General features: G+C 42.1%; 1 long non-coding RNA gene across 1 annotated transcript in view; it reads left to right on the top strand.

Annotated features, from left to right (window-relative positions):
* Positions 1-1,617: 1,617 nt before the first annotated feature.
* The window catches only part of LOC110362788 (uncharacterized), a 40,805-nt gene continuing 25,240 nt past the window's right edge, over positions 1,618-17,182 (top strand). The window contains exons 1-3 of the long non-coding RNA XR_010471435.1: positions 1,618-5,097; positions 5,365-5,573; positions 9,336-9,463. This is a non-coding gene — a long non-coding RNA (uncharacterized LOC110362788). The remainder of the gene's footprint in view (positions 5,098-5,364; positions 5,574-9,335; positions 9,464-17,182) is intronic.

The raw sequence follows: 17,182 nt of genomic DNA, 5'->3' as shown, positions 1-17,182 counted from the left end.
GGAGCTTTAGGAGCATGGAAGATGTAAAAAGCAGCTGAAGACAGGTAAGAATAGGGCAGCTGTATTTCTCTGATAAGCAAAAATATGACTACTTTGGTGCAAGGAATGTTACAAAAGGGAAATAGCACCTTGATAAAGATGATAAAAGGATCAATGGTCATGTAAAAAAGATAGAGTTATTCTGTTCTTATCTGTGTTTGGAAGCCAGAATGCTAATGCACATAAGTGCCTTCTTTCACAAAAGAGGACTATATTAAACCACACCGACTCAGAATGAATATTTCGAAAATCAGCAGACCTAGAAAACTTGCAGTCAAGAGACCTACAGAGATGATGGAGAAGCTCCTGGCCTAGAAATACTCATTTTTAGTGAATCTTGAAACACCAGAAGGACACTAGAACAATGCAGAGTGTTCAGCCAACATCACAGTAGGTTACCAGCACACTTGACAGCACTGCGCTCAGTTTCCCTGACAAGGGAGGGATCCTAGGCAGCAGAAAAATGAATTGTTAATGAAATTAGATGGGAACATAGTCACTAGAAGTTTGCACCAGTTTACAACATAGCATTCCTGTAAGAAACTGATGATATGCAACGTCTGTGTGATTTCTTCCAAAGGGATTAACACAGGGCTTGAAGCCACTCCAAAGAGCTCATTAGCTGGTTCCCTTCAGATGGGCATCCACATGCAGCAGGTTATTCAATGCTGCTTAGATATGACCAGGCTGAACCAACAAGCAGTTAGATTGTAGTTTGACTACAACGTCTCAGGCATCAGTTGAGGGTCACAGGTAAGACCGAGGCAAACTCAGTCTTACCACATTGTCAAAGAACTGTTCAAGTGAGAGACAGTGACTGATCTCTGCTGTAAAAGAGGTGAAAATGTCAGAAAGGTACTTGATTTAACCTTTCAAAGCCAAGCCGGGCAATCAGTATGACTCAGAGCATGTGGGCAAGAGGCACAAGCAAAGCACCGAAGGGAGTGGGATCTCACTAGTAGCTGGAATGCAGGTCAGCTTCTGAGAGCAAATGAAAAGAAAAAAATCCCAGAATAAGAAACAGAAAATTTTACTACCCAAATCCAGTTTGAGCAGGCACGTACTTTTATCCCTGTGTACAGTATTAGGGAGATGGTTTCAATGCCCACAGTTTTAGAAGGTTGTTGAAATATTGGAAAGGGTGCAGAAAACAGCCACAAAAACTATGCAAGGTCTAGAGAAAAAGGCCATAGCGAAGACTTGGAGAACTCAGTCTGTTGAGTTTAATAAAGACTTGTAAAAGATGAGAAATGACTCAATTACGGAGGATGTTTCCCTCCTGGGGGAACATGTCATGGACTAAAGAGCTCTTAATCTAGGAGAGAAATGTGCAACAAAAGTCAATAGCTCAAAGCAGAAGCCTGGCAATTTCAAATGAGAAAACAATCAGAAATGTTTAACAGTGAGCATAAGCCTTAAAACAAATTGCCAAAGAAAGTGATCAGTTCTTCGTGTCAACCTATGGTCACATCAAAGTTCCAGGCCTTTCTAAATGACCAGCTTCTGTTAGGCAATCCACTGGGCTCCTTGTGAGAATAAGTGTCCAAAACCTAATGGCCGTTCCCAAGGACTGAAACTTACCTAGCTTAGAGAGGCTTAGGCCAGATGAGTTATTGACCTCTCTAACCCTCATTCTGTGGGTCTAAGAGGCTGGTACATGTGAGCTTAAATTTTAAAATTCTTATTTACCAGCCTTATTTGTCATCTCTCTTGTAAACAAAGACTTCCTGCAGCTTTTGCCTGTCTGTACTTGCGCCATCCCTGGAGACATCCAAGGTCAGGCTGGACAGGGCTCTGAGCAACCTGACCTAGCTGAAGATGTCCCTGCTCATTGCAGGGGGGGTGGACTAAATGACCTTTGAAGGTCCCTTCCAACCTAAACTGTTCTATGACTCTGTGGGTGGGCAAAAAACTGTCTCTGCATCTCTGGAGATGCAAACTCTCTGCTGAGTGACTGTCTCCTCATAGCTAAGTACCCTGCAATAGCAGGGGCTTTTCTTTTCTCAGACTTAACCATTTTCCTTGAAAAGGGGTAGTTCCTCTCTATGTGTCTCTCTTTTTCTCTCCTTCTCTCTTTCTCCATCTCAAGCCACAATTGCCAAGTCTCCTGGAAAATATTTTCTAGCTTCTGGAATGGATTATTATTCCTGCTCGGTGCAGATCTTCTGTGCTGTATTTCTCTGGATGGTTTTCAGAGCCTCTTGGGGCCCACTACTTCCCATGGTCTGGCAAAATCCCTGACCACCACTTGGGACCTTGATTTGTTTATTTTAGAATTTATAGTGAAAAAAAAAAAAAAAAAAGAAACCAATTGATGCCAACCATTGGAACAGAACACAAATTTAATATAGACCAAACACATTTCTGTGCACTAAAGAAAGATGTAGAATAAAGGCTTCACCCAACGTCAAATTAAATAAAGGCCAGAGTTAGAAGTTTTGTCTTGCAACACATTCTACAACTGTCCAAACTGCATGGCAAGAAGCAATAAATACTAGAGCCAAGGGCTTGGGGGTATGTGTCCTCCTGCCTGATCCCAGCAGCTAAGGCCCAGAGATGGACAGCAGGAGCATTCTGGTTCATTTCAACTATTGTGAAAATTTAACACCCTCAGGGCAGATACCAGCTCTTGTTGGGGAGTACTGGGCTGACGAGGCACTCAGCTCTAGGAAAGCTAGCGTCTTAAATAAGCACACGTGGCACAGCCCTCAAAGTAGCACCTGCCTCTCACCTAGGGCCCTACTTTTCTGATACTCTGGTTTTTTACTTCTCTCCTGCTCCGTGCAGGAGGTGGGCTGTCGGACTGTCTTACTCCGTTGTCTTTAACTTGATTTTTGCACCTCTCTCCACAGTCTTCCCAATTTGGGACATTTCTCTGCTTTGTTAAAAAACAGGAGGCAAAGTAATTGTGTCACTGAGGCATCTGGGAAAAGCTATCCTACATTCATGGTGGCGTGCACACCCAGGTTGAAAATGGCTGTTTTCCTCAACTGCCTTTCCTAAGTCCCTGGTGTTGCTGTTCACCCCAGTAGGGTTCCTGGGTTTCCAGCTCTTAGTTCCATGGCTCAGACAGTGCCAAAGCCATTGTTTTTTGTGCTGGAGATATGTGGTTTCTGTGCCAGAATTTTAAGTAAGCCATGAAAAAAATATTAACATTTTTGTGTAGACTTACGCAACTTTTTCCATGAAGACCCTAAAAAATGGCAAAAGTCTTGCCTTCTCATTAGCCATAGCAAAGTGTATGGTAAATGTGTCTTCTTAAAGGAGCAAAAGTTTGTCCAGAAAGAGCATATTTGCAGACCAGAGATGTTCTGAAGGACATCACGCATGCACCTCCCACCCAAAGACCTCTGCAGAGACCTAGCTAAGGAGACGGATATGAAATCTGCTTTCCAGGCAAACTTCGGTCTACAAGCACAGCTTCTACTGCTCTTGAGCAGTCACAAAGCATGGCTACAATGTCAATTAGGTTGGGGGAAAAGTCCTGCAAAAGGACCAAGTGACCCCTGTGTCTCAATGTGGCACCACTTTTTACCAGTAGTTATCTCTTCCATCCTGAGCAAGAACAGTTGTCATCGCCAGCCGTGCATGCAAACTCTGCGGCCTGCTGCTCTTCTCCACTGCCTCCCACCAACTGCCCCAGCAATGCTCCCCATGCTCTCCTACCAGGAAACACTATTGTACATGAGATCCCAAACACTTTATGAAGTGCTTTCAGCCTTTGCATGCGTATCAGCATTTTGTAAAACACACAGAGATGGAAACACAGATGCCAAATGCTTCAAGCACTGAGACTGATTAGTGGTTCAAGGTTTGTCCTGAGGAAATGCTTGCTTTTATAAAATTGTGGGTTGCTCTCACTTGTGTTTGAGCAGTCTTCATTGCTCAGGAGCTCAGAGGTGTCCTGTGAAATCTGCATGGACCACCATGTGTTTTTGAGGTTGATGGGTGGACATACACCCATTACAGAGACTAGCTGTACAGATGCTCAACAATTAAGCCATTAGTGGACTCCTACACACTTGTAAGGTACACAGGGCTCATGGAGTGCCTGCCAAGTTCCTCAAGTAGTAACAGTTCATGACACTCTTGAGATATCTGCCAGATGCCGACACAGTGTTCTGAAGTTCCTATTTCAGGACATAATTTTAAAAATACTTCTAGCTCGGGATTTAGATGCCAAAAAGCATTTGTGTATGAATTGTAATGCAAACCATAAACCCAACAGGAAACATCAGAGACTTCTCCTTTTGCAGATCCAATGTGACTAAGGAGTGTTAGGAAAATGTTCCTTTATTGGCAAGAAAACAAATACATTTTACTGTCCCATATGTGCAAAATGAAACAACTAATTAACATATATCTGGCAAAGAAAGAGTATTTTTACCTTCCAGCATTGCCCACACATCCCAAATAATCTATTGATTGCAACATTTATGAGTATTTCACAGGGGGGCAGATGGTGAATGCTCTGCTAAGCACCAAGTTTGGCGGACAAGGAGGCACTGCAGTTTTAGTATAATAACTGAATCAGCAATTCAGCTCAGCCTGAATTTGCTCATGTTTCTGGAGAACACATTGGGAAAGCTCAGTGGCCTAGCAAAAGCTTTAACATAGCCGCTTTCCTATCATCAGCTGGCTGGCATAAGCGCCCTCAAAGTACTAATACAATTCTTACCCTTTCAGTAGATATCAAGCAGTAGAAAAGCAATCCCAAGAAGAGACATTTGTTTGCTTTGCCTCATATAATATCTACATTTATAGATTTAAGTTCAATAAAGAAGGAGTAACTGCATGTGTATGTTGTGTGTGTTTTCAGCACATTGGCCGTTCGATACTGACTTTTGCTTTGTTTTTCTCAATTAAGATTCTGGTGGGTATGAGGAAGTGTTAAAGCAAACAAGTCATTAGGCCCATTTTTCCCAATATGTTTTTACAGGGGAAATGCAAGGACAGCAATAAGAGCGTGAACAACAGAATGCAGCTCCCATCCCTGCAGCAAGCTGTCCTCGGTGCGTGGTTTTAGCTGAGCCACACCAGCCTCTGGGCCAGAATAAAGTATGTATGTTATTTCTGGGATATTGTCAGTAGGTCTTTGTAACTGCTGAGTAGATTCAGATATCTTCTTTATCAAGTCAATGTATGTCAGTCCTCTGAGTGCAGTAATAAGCATTAATGGCCTTGATCAGCCTCAGCTAGGGCTTCCACCCACACCCATGAGCCCAGAATCCTCATTTAAGCCCAGCCTAGGGCTGTGAGTCCTTGGCTGAGCTGTGTTGGAGTACTGATGCTCTCCAGCTTGTCTATGTCTTTGTTTTGCTATAGGCCTTGTTGACCCAGACCTCAACCTGCGGATTGACATCCTGGCTAGACCTCAGCACAGCTTTGTTGTTGTGGACCTCCCCAGCCATCAATAAACTTGATCTTAACCCTAACCTACGGATTGAATTTCCAGCTTGACCTCAGACCTGTCTCATGGCCATGGTATTGTCTTTTGGTCTGGACTCTTGGCTGGTTCTGACCATCATCTCCAGGTATGTCCTTCTCACCTCATTCAGATACTGTGGAAGTACTTGGGAAGGCCACTGTTTTGGGCATCTCTCTCTTTCCCCCTTCTTCTTCCCTTGTGGTTTTCTAAGAAATTAACTTTAAGAGGCTGCTACTCTCTCAAACAAGATTTAAACTGGCTAGGGTGTTCAAGAGTACTTGGGGAAGGGGCTGAGAGGCAGATGGGCTCTGTGTAAGCCTTTGTTTCTCTGAGCTCTTGCACTATTAAGGGAGATTAAAGTGCTCCGGGAGTGGAGTCATTTTACCTCCTTCGTTGTTTAGTTCAAATTCATCCAACAAACACTGTAATGATGTATTAAGTGTATTTAAAATATTTTAAAACCACAGGTTTTTACTTTCTGTTTTCAGAACTGCTGTGCAAGATCAGCATTTTACACTGGGTTGTGATAAGAAGGAGCTTCTAAATAGCTATTAAGCTGCATGAGCATATGAGGAACTGCTCATCATTAACTTAGAGGGGATTTTTGCGATTTTGAAAGACTAGCAAGTGTAGTTAAAATCTGTCCCTCTCTTTTTCTTTTTTTGCTGTTTCTACAACAGCCTGAAGTGTAACCAGATAGTGTTTTTGAGACCTCTGTCAGCAAGCAGAGTATAGTGTGCAGGCACCAATCCTAGTATTATGGGAGCTTAGAGGCCTTTGAGTGCGGAACAAATTGGTTTTAAAAGCAATAGCAATTGCTAAAAGGATCACATTACATTAATAGATTTGAAAGCTTAAACTATAAGCAATGCAGCAGATGAGAGTCGATGATATAGATGAAGTACTTTGTGAGGTGCTGGGAGCAAGACAGGTCCTGATTATGGCATTGACAGGAGTGGGTTGTGGGGGTAGCTGACACCTCATTAAAGTCAGGGCTTTCAATCTATCGACCACTACCATGGGACTTGAAAGGGGTGCAGGAGCAGCACTATCAGTCGCAGGCTGGATGAGGGAACAAGAAGAGTCTATATCTGTATAGTCAGTAGCACTCTGCACTGACTCACCTAAATGCTGCTGTGATAAACATAATACTAATTAACTCTAAAAGGAAAAGAAAAAAAAAAAAAAAAAGATAGGACCCCTGAGTAGAGGGAACTTTAAAGAGATCTGCATAACCCTGACAAAAGAAACCAAGGCCCAGATCCCCAAAGCTGTTGAGATGTGTGTCAAATGGCTGAATAACTTTTAAGATCTCAGCCGCAGTCTGAAGAGACAGAAAAAGAACTGGCGGTCTACTTAGCTGCTGCTTGACAGGCTGCTTTTCATCCATTTTGAGAGGAAGCCTGAAAGGCTGAGCTGTCAATATTTTTCAGGATGTCCATGCTATTGGGAATTTCTTGTGCTTTTATTTGCTGTATCACAATATTCTCATTTACACATGGTATACACATCAGAAGTAACTTGAAATGCTAGATGTTTCTTTGCTTGGCTGCCTAAATACAGCAACACCTTGTCTGGCAGACTAAAGAAAAGATTAAAAGTTTTTTGGATGTAACTCCTTGCCATGATCAAATCAAGACCTTGATTTCCTCAAACACAAACTCCTCATTATGACCACACTCTAGCAGCAATGGTTTATGTCTCTAAAATAGAATAGTTATTATTAGCTAAAGCCAAAACATATTCAGTCAATCAGATTCTTGTTTGGGGATGTTATGGATGGTATGTAAAATGAAGTACTAATAATTGACAAAATAGCACAGCAATGAACTTCTATTCATAAGTTCATGCTTGCTGGTTTCTGAACTATTGTTAATGGCCATTTCTTTCTGGATGTCAAGAAGGCAGGGATGGAAAGGAAGAAAAACAAGAACTGGTAAACTAAATTTTAGTGAGCATACATATACAAGCATACATGCATGTACGTACATTATCACATGTGTTTTGTTATGGGTTGTTTGTTTTGGTTTTTTTTAACAAGTGAGATAATGCCCTGTCCATTCTAAGCATTGCTTTTCTGCTGTCCTATCTGTACAAAGGGTTCTTACAGCGTTTATAAAAAGATACAGAAGATGAAGAGTGTATAAGACCCAAGAAAATTGTACAAATCATGTGGACGCATACTGTGTGGGCAGTGTGTGCTGCCCCTTTGTGCCCTATCCACTGCCTTTAATAGTTTACAAACATCCTACTGGCCCTCAAATGGCTGTGAGGATGGTTTTGAAAACGTCAGCCAAAGATAAGCAATACAAAGGTGTCCACAGGCTGGCGGAGCAAGATCTTCAAAGATCTGAACTTTTGCTATTCATCTTAATGGCATGTTATTGCTTAAGTCATGCAGCAACGTACAGTTTAGTAAAGTTAACTATTTCATTGCTGGGTAAAACTTGCAAGGAAAAACTAGTATGATGAGTAACAGGAAGATGTCCACCAGTCTCTCTCACTGGCATCTCATTTTGGCTTCACTCTGAGCTTCATATTTGTATTATAAAGATTTGTTTGGAAACTATTTGCTCTTAAATAAGCTGATATTCTGACTGTTCTGCTGTTTACCTGACAAACTGCATTTACATCACAATTTGACACTACCGTGACCATTAAATGATTAAGTTCCCAAGGAGAGAAAGGAAAGCAAATATCAGGGTGATAATCCTGGACTATGGGAGAGCAGATTCCATTGCTTCAGGATACTGTGGGAGGCTGCCACAGAGCAGCAGAAGGATGTTCTTTTGATCTTCAAGAGCTTCCTTGGAGTACCAGAATGGCCCATTCCGATGGGCAAGGGAATGAGCAGTCCTGAGAGGGGACTGGCTTGGGAACAGGGAACTCCTGACTGAAATAAACTGCATCCTTTAAGGGTTTCTGAATTTAACAGGATGAAGCTTTGAGAAACCTGAAAGTTATCTCTCCTTCACACAACAGAGGTTGGGTGGTCCAGAGGTCCCTTCCAACCTACATTATTCTGGGTTTTACGTTTATGCTATGCCTTAATGGGTGTGTATTAAAAAGGTAAATTATTTTCAGTTAACAAATGAAAGACTCCTGACCATTGTTTGAACTGAATATGCTGCTGCCAATTAAAAATGAGAAGTCTGTCTCATATTTCTGTGGTTCTTCCTATAGTGTTGTGTCTCTGTAATTCTGCAAGTTTTGGGGCAGATTCTGTCTCTGTTCCACTAGAGGAAACAAATGTCTCTTCTCTAATTTAAAATAACACCCAGATCTTTGAAGGCAGGACATAGGTATCTGTCACACTATTGCAAGGCATCTTGAGAAAGCATGGCATTTCAATATGCTTATTTCTTGTTCCTGCTGAAATGGGTGTGTTCTTCACAACCTAAGGTGGTGTGATGGGGCTCCAAGTTGACTAGAACATTGAGGCAGACCTGCCAAGCTCTTTTTTTTTTCTTAAGTTGGGCACTCCCAAGACTGTAAAAGAGCTTTTAAACTTGAACATGAGTTTTGTTTTAATAGGAATTAGATCTTGTATCTTTTAAAACAGACTGACACAAAGCAGAAATGAAAGCGTTTGGAAACTGAATTCCTTCTTGCCCACTATGTCCTTGTAGGATTATACAGTATCTAAAAAACTCACCTGAAAAATGAAAGGGGCTGATAAGAGGGGAACTATCCAGCAAGGGCAGGGGGCAGGTTGGAGGATATAAACTGTCGAAGGAAGTTTATTTTAAGACCAACTTGGCGCTGTACATGTGTGGTGAAAGAACACCACGTCAAGAGAAGTCTCTGGCTGAGTTTCTAGGGTTGATTTCTTCATTGGTTTGTGTTGTGTTCTTTTTTTTCTCTTCAGCTTTAATGCTTAATACCATATAAATTGCACATGGCATGATGGAAGAACTGGCCCATAGAAGAGATTTTGGTGGTTGTCATAGAAGGACAGAATAATGAAAATCTTCAGAAACAGCTACAGGAGAGAAGGTAAGAAAATCTATAAGACATAGAGAAGCCTCAAACAGTGGCAGAAAGAGAAACTGAAATGGAGGAATGATTTTACCATATGATAAGAAGTTGTTTTGTAGTAACATTTTAAAAACCGTAAGAAGTTTCAATCTACATTGTACATAGACTCTTCAAGAAAGGTAAACTGCATGTAGGAAAGAAATTATTTGGTAAAAATTTGTTAACATAAGAAAGTAGTTTTGCTCATAGGTGCTTTTTCTTTTTAATGGAAAACTGCAAGAGGCACACAGATGCTTCTCAAAGACTTAATTCATTCAGTTTAATGCCATGGAATGCCACTGTTTGTCACAAGGATGTTCTAACACCTAGTTTTGGCTCTTACCTATTTTTAAGCTGGCATTACGAAACTAAACAATCAAAGACTCTAACAGTACCTATTTAAAGCAATGGTTACTAGATGGGCAGGGAGAGAAAACTATACAAATACCTTTCTCTTCTCCCACTTTTAAAAGGACTGTGTGCATAGAAAATGGTGCAGATACCGTGGCCACTCCACTCCAAGCCACAGACAGCTGTGCAAAGGAGAGCCCAGGGCCATCCCCAAGTCCACCAGCAATTACAGATCTGCGTCTGCAGAGCTCACCAGAAGAGGTGCCACACCACCAGTGGCTGTGGTGGCAAGACAAAGACCTGGTCAGGCCAGGGAGATGCTGGGTTCCTGATGGTTCATACTGGGTGGAAGGCCTGGGTGTGAAGGGAGAGCACAGTACCCAGCTGCCAGTCACAGTGGCAGCCTGGAGTCCCAGAAAGGGCAGGTATGCATGTGGGGAGCTCACAGAGCTATTCCTTAATGAGTCTGCAGATGCCGGTCTTTAGATTGGCATGAGTCAACCATTTGGTTTTTAATCTCTTCCCCTGCATGCATAGTGACTATTCATGAGAGGATTACTATGAAGTGCGCGGAAACTAAACGGCATGTTTAGGATCTCATGGCTACATGAATGAAAGTCACAGGCAAGCTTGGATAGCACAAGCAAGATGCAGCTTTGTTCGCATTTTCCAAAAAGAAACTTAAAAGACCAAATACTCAGTGTCACACTCTTACTCGCATTTATCCACACTCATAATGTAGCATCAGCACTAAAAATTTAATTGGTTTTGACAGTATGTAAGCGAAATACCTCACATGGGTGGCACTTCTTCAGGATTGCCTTGTTCTTATGGCTCAAGAAGTCAAGCAATGGGAGCAGGTGATCACATCAGCTGAGAAAGTAGAAGAGCCAGTATCTTCTGCAGATCTCATTTTTTAAAATGTTCTCAACAAGCATATGCCTGCCTGAATTTACCCTGTAAGACAATATAATACTCAGCTGTGTAACTACAGAGTTACTGCTTGCCAAGACTCCTGTAAAGCTGAAGTTTTATGTAGATCCAGGTACTTAAGGCTCACCCTCGTCTTCGGGGCACATTTTGCAATGCTTCACAGTTGAAGTTACACACATATGCTCAGCAAAACAAGATCTCTTCCACTGGGATGAGGGGAACGGGTGCATGGCAGCTAACTACCAGTCTAAAGACAGAGGAAAATGAGTCACAGTCATTAAATAGGTCGCTTCCACTTTTTGCAGAAGTCCTCTTCTAGTAGTCAGGTTAGCCTCTAAAATAAGGAACTGTCTGGGCTCAAGTTTCCTTCTGTGTTTGCTGTTTCTGCTCCAGATAAGTGGGGAAAAATAAGGGAAAAAATCCTGCATAAAAATTGGTGGGTTTAGCTGATGAATGTATGATTGTGGATTCTAGTGAAATTATTCTAACTCCCACCGATTGAACATGTGGGTTAGTTTTGTTTCATGCATCTACATAGCTTCTTTAAAAAACAACCAACCAACCAACCCTCTATAGCAGCTGCATTGGCTTCTGCTATTATTTGCTTCCCTTACCAAAAAAAAAACCACCAAACCCAAAACCTAAGCAGTTCAGTAAAAGATGAAAACCCTTTATTTATTTTTATTTCAAATCACGTCTTTGAAATGTGAGTTTCTGCTGGAAGAAGGAACACAAGCTTATCTGTAGTGAGTGGGAGGTTGTAGTATTAGATCTTCTTTCAGGAAGCCTCTTTGACCTCAAACAGAGGGTCAAAGCATTTTGGTCATCAAACTCTTCAAACAAGGCATTTCACAGCATCTGAAGATGTAGAGATAACAATGTTTTTTCAGGAAATTTCTCAGAAGAGGGAAGGGTGGTGGTGTTGTTTTGCTGTAGCAGATAGACTGCTGTCTGGAGACACTGTCCTTGCTGGAAAATTGATTATGGTTTAGTTTTGAAAGGGGGTGTTTCCTCTGCTTTTAGTTACCATATTAGGTGTTCATAAGAATAAAACCCCTCATTTCTCATGTTCCAGCTACTTCCCCGAGAGAGCTCTGTGTCACGATTTACTGAATGTGAAATAAGCTGCTGCTTCTTTTTTTCCCTCCCCCTCGAGGAAACAGTTGCTTTAGGACTGATTCTAGTAACCTGATACCACTTGATGTATTTTTGCTGGAATATAGAGCCTACATAAATTGCACCATAAGCACATTTCTTTATAATGGAAGGATCGGGAAGCTGCAGTTTGGCAGGCCATTTCATTGGTGTGCTTTTTTTAAGGTGGATTTTCCAGATGCATTTTTAACAGATGATACTGGAGATTTTTGCAAAAGGTATTAGGAATATGCAGTTGTCACTGTTTGTACAGAGCATCCCACCTGTAGGCAAAATAATACGTATTTGGAAAAGATCCTGCCTGACAGATATGGCTCTATAAGCTAAAAGGAAAACTGCTGTTATTTGTCCTTCCAAATGTGCCTAGTTATTTATTAGCAGTGTTACATAAGCCCAGAGAATCCTGCTGAAACTGAGTACAATCTTTGCACAATCTCAAATAGAGATGAAAACTTAGTCTCCACTTCCACAAAAAAATACACAGAGCAGTAAAATATGTATGCATTTTAGTAAACCAAAACATCCTTCCTTTCTGACTGGGACACAGTTGTCGATACAGGGACTTATTTAGATGCAGGATGGACAGATGTGACACTGCAGCATGGTGTGATGCAGGCAGGGGCTCTTCCAGTGCTGATGCTGAAGGCCAGAGCTTCCAGCAGGAGAGTTTCCTCCCAGCTGAGAAAAAGTTCTTATAGATTATGGCTAGAGAGCAATCAAGCAAACCATCTGGATCTGCTGCCTGCAGAGTGCATCTGGGGACTTTGCTTCCATTTGAGCGTGTTGTTCCTCCTCAATAAAATGAGCCTGTGCTCCAGAAATTTTTCTTTTAAATTGTTGCATTGGAAGTAATGTTTATTAAAGGAGCCAGAGAGAGACTGAAGTCCTTTGGCCATCCCCAGGCCATATATAGCAAGTGACGCTGTGAGAGAAGCTTCACTGGGCTGCCCTTCCAGCAGATATTTGGACCTTGCAGGGCTTCAGCTCAAGGGAAAAGGAGAAATAAATCTTCAAGGCACCTTTATTTCCTTTTTTCCCTGGGGACACTGTCAACAATGGTGCCAGGTGAACTGGACAGGTGCCCATAACACTAATGCCACAGCTGCTAACCAGATTCACCCAGGTGACAAGGCAGTGTGTCAGTGCAGCAGATCTGGCCACAGGTCCCCAAGGCCACGGGCTGTTCCTCAACTGGTGGGAGCCTTCCTATCCTCCTGCTGTCCCCAGGCACTCGGCCACCAGTACCTCCCGCACTGCAAGGGGCTGGTACTGCATGAACACTGCAGCAGCACGTCCTTTGCCTTGGGCCTTTCCAAGGCGCCATGCTGCTGATGCCTTTGCTAGGATCTCCTGACAGCTCTGAGAAAAACAATTCTTCATAAGGTCAAGACTTATTCCTGCTATCATCAGGAGCTACCTTCCCTTCCTGCATTCAAACAACAGAGTGGGAAACCCTGGTCAGCAACTTCAACACAAGAAGCACTTTTCAGAGATTTTAAAACTTGTGTTGTGTGCCCGGCACAGGCTGATGCTCTGGGGAATGCTCCAAACTATTCAGACCGTGCAACCTCTGAATAAGAGAGCTCCATTACAACCCATTAAAGGTCCCAGACCATTCAGATTTGATCACGTTGTCATTACAATATTATCTGTCCCCAAGATGCTGCACAGTAGTGTGCCTTCTGCCAGCTTGTCATCTCGCTGCGGTGCATGAACGCATGGTGCCTCTGTCTGAGCTGTTTGTCAGGCTGTGCTGCAGGGGAATTTCTCCTGATAAGGTAAACCCTCATGCTCTGCCCAGAAATGGAGCCCAGCCCTCCAGAAGGAAGGAAAGAAGGAGATTCCCACTTTATTCCTTCCACTGGAAAGAATGCTGCCCAGTGATCAGATTGAAGTAAACAGGAGATAGGAGGCTGGAATGCAATTGTTGCCTTATCAGCTCCTGGGCCCTGCCTTGGGAACCCTTTTGTCATTTGTCATTTTGTAGCATTTATTATGGGCTTACCAAGCATCAGAAAAGCTTCTGGGCTTTAGGCCTGTGCTGCTAAATTACTCGTGTGTTGATGAATGAGCACTTTAAACTTACAGCACATTGCTTCATCCATCTCCAAAACTCTTTAACAGGAATTTTACTGGGCTCCCTGGAAACTCAATGTTCATAAATTGCTTTGAGAGCCTTTCATCAAAGGCCGTAAAGGCACAAAACATATCTTCTTGTCATGTACAAACAGTGTAATAACCATAACTCCAGGTTATAATTCTACAGCCAAGTACTAGAGAGCAGCTCAAATTCACACTGCTCAGGGTTTGTCTGCCCTGGAGCGAGGTGGCTGCATCCATGATATGCTGCTACCTTTGGCCCAGGTTTCCTCTAGGTCCCGTGTAGCATAATTGTGGCCATGAAACTCTCTTTTCTTTTATGTATAACTTTTTTGAGTTCAAAGTCTCTGCTATAACCTGATCTCCTGACAAATTACTCAATGAGAAAGTCTTTCAAACACTGTCTCAGAGGCGCTTGTTCAAAGAAATGGTTACAAGAAACTAAACCATGCATCATCAGATAATAATTATTATAATTAGGTCCTATCCCTTAGGCTCATGCTTTAACTGTTCAAAAATGAGGGTATAGCCTTAAAAAGCCCTTTTTTAAATATATGTTTAGTATATGTGGCAGCGTGGTTTCCCTAGGCAAAAGACCATATCTGCTGCTTGCTAACTGCTAAGGAGGAGCTGGTCTGTGCCTGCGGGAGGGATTTCCCCAAAACTCGGCACCCAGGGATCCCAGCCCTCAGACACTGACACTTTGCATATACCTCCAGCCCTGGTGGTTGCTGCCAGTCGTCTTAGCTTGCATTTATCCATAGCCACTAGTTCTGGGATTACTTTTTAAAATATTTTGTTGGTATTTTCATAACGTGTAACAAAGAAAGGGGGTGATTTTTTGAAACACGTTTTCCAGATCATGTTCATTTGTCTCCCAAATTCTTAAGTGATGGCAGCTGAGATCACACTTCTTTTCTCACAGATGCCTACAAGGGCTAAAAAACAGACGTAAGGCAAGAGGTGTAGAGTAAGGGTGAAACGTGTCATTTCACTGTAGCTGTGCAGAAAACAGTCAGGTGCTGCAAACAGGTATTAGGGAAGCAGCACAGCTCTAAAGGGGCATGTGTTGAAAGAGCCAGGGAGGTAACACACCCACTGCAGAGGTATGAACTTATGTCAGAGAAGTCCTTCAGCCACAGGAACTCCCAAAGATCCAGTAGATTTGAAGATTTGTCACGTTTGTGTTCTAATAAAAGTGGGGAAATTAACTGGGAAGTAGTTCACTTAACTGGATTTTATTCTTTACTAGAATTTTACTCCTAGTTTTGATTGAGTTTTTGTTTTTACTGCCTTGATGTCCTCCTGTTACAAATTTAATGTTTCCTTTTTCGCTTTAGTAACCTTTTTTTGTTGGTGTGCAGGAATATGAATAAGAGTTAAGTTATCCCATAGGGACACACAAAGGAAAGACAAGGACAGAATAAAACTAGAAAGAGTGCTTTGGTAGAAAACATGGTATATCTTAAAATGTATAAGTGGCAACAGGAAAATTGGTCATGTGGGATTTTTCTGGAGAAGACCTTTCAAAGAAGGCTTAGAGACAAGCTGAAGTAGTCACCTAGAGGTGCTTTGAGATTTATGTGCTGATTGCAGCCTAGTGTGAAAGCATTCAAACAGTGTGAAGTCCATGCACAGGATCACAGAATGTTGGGGATTGGAAGGGACCTCAAAAGATCATCTAGTCCAGTCCCCCTGCTGGAGCAGGAACACCCAGATGAGGTTACACAGGAATGTGTCCAGGCGGGTTTTGAATGTCTCCAGAGAAGGAGACTCCACAACCTCCCTGGGCAGCCTGTTCCAGTGCTCTGTCACCCTCACTGGGAAGAAGTTTCTTCTCAAGTTTAAGTGGAACCTTTTGTGTTCCAGCTTGATCCCATTACCCCTTGTCCTACCATTGGTTGTCACCGAGAACAGCCTGGCTCCATCCTCATGGCACTCACCCTTTATATATCTGTAAACATTAATGAGGTCACCCCTCAGTCTCCTCTTCTCCAAGCTAAAGAGCCCCAGCTCCCTCAGCCTTTTCTCATAAGGGAGATGCTCCACTCCCTTAATCATCTTCATTGCCCTACTAGTTCAACTGGTCAGTTCCCAAGGAATAAATTATTACTGTTCTTGTTTGACATCACATGTAACAGGAATCCAACACTAACGTTTTAAAAATATGGAATAAAAAAGAGTTTAGCATTATATAGATCTCATAGCTCTAAGATGGTGCTAAAATACGTTATTTGGCTATGATAACATGTCCAAGTCTTACCTGTTTCAGATGGAACATGGTTATGGAAAACTAACTGACAAATGTTAATCAGAATGTACTAGACATTTTCCATCCTATCAATAAAACATCAGTAAAGATATTCAAACAACAGGTTACTTTCCAGACAGAATAAACAGCAAAGTATTCATGGTAGAATTTGTACTATATTGTGCAGTCTATGCTGCTGCGAAACATAGCAATTCCTTCTGATTTGTGGATGTCAGTGAGAGATCAGCATAGCTTTATTAGCAAAGGGAGAGTACATTGTTCAAATAGAGTTAGATATAAGTAAAAGACATGATGCATACATGCATACATCATAAATGCATGTAATATTTGTTCTTTCCTATTCTATGCATTCAGAATTAACTCTTTCACATACAGGGTGCAAAGATGTGAGAAGATGGGGTAATGTGGCAGATGATATTCAGTGATGAGAAATACAAACCAGGGGACACAGGGAACAAGAAAAATTAGCTACCGCTGCAGAATGGGTACTAAATTACTTACTACTCCTTGGGAAGGGGACCTTGGAATGACTGTGGCTAATTCTCTGAAAACAGTTGCATTAGACTCAGAAAGAGTGAAAAAAGTCTCTAAGAAAGGAAAGGAGAGTTAAACAGGAAACGTCATTGTTTCACCATGGAAATTTATCATCTACCTAAACTGCGGTTATTGCAGGCAGTTCTGTTCCCCTGTCTCAGAAAGAGCTGGTCAAATGAGAGAAGAGTCAAGAAAGAGAGAAGAGATGCTCAGTGGTGTGGAATGTGAGGGGCAACTAAAGAGTTTGCCATTTTTAGCTTGAAAACAGAGATAACAGTGAGGAGATGTGACAGCTGTAAAACAAAGAAGGCAGGGAAAAGGTACACAGGAAGCACTTTTTCATTACATCTTAT

The sequence above is a fragment of the Columba livia genome, chromosome 3 (genome assembly GCF_036013475.1).
Source record: "Columba livia isolate bColLiv1 breed racing homer chromosome 3, bColLiv1.pat.W.v2, whole genome shotgun sequence".
Classification (NCBI taxonomy): domain Eukaryota; kingdom Metazoa; phylum Chordata; class Aves; order Columbiformes; family Columbidae; genus Columba; species Columba livia.
This window is presented reverse-complemented; position numbering and strand designations above follow the sequence as displayed.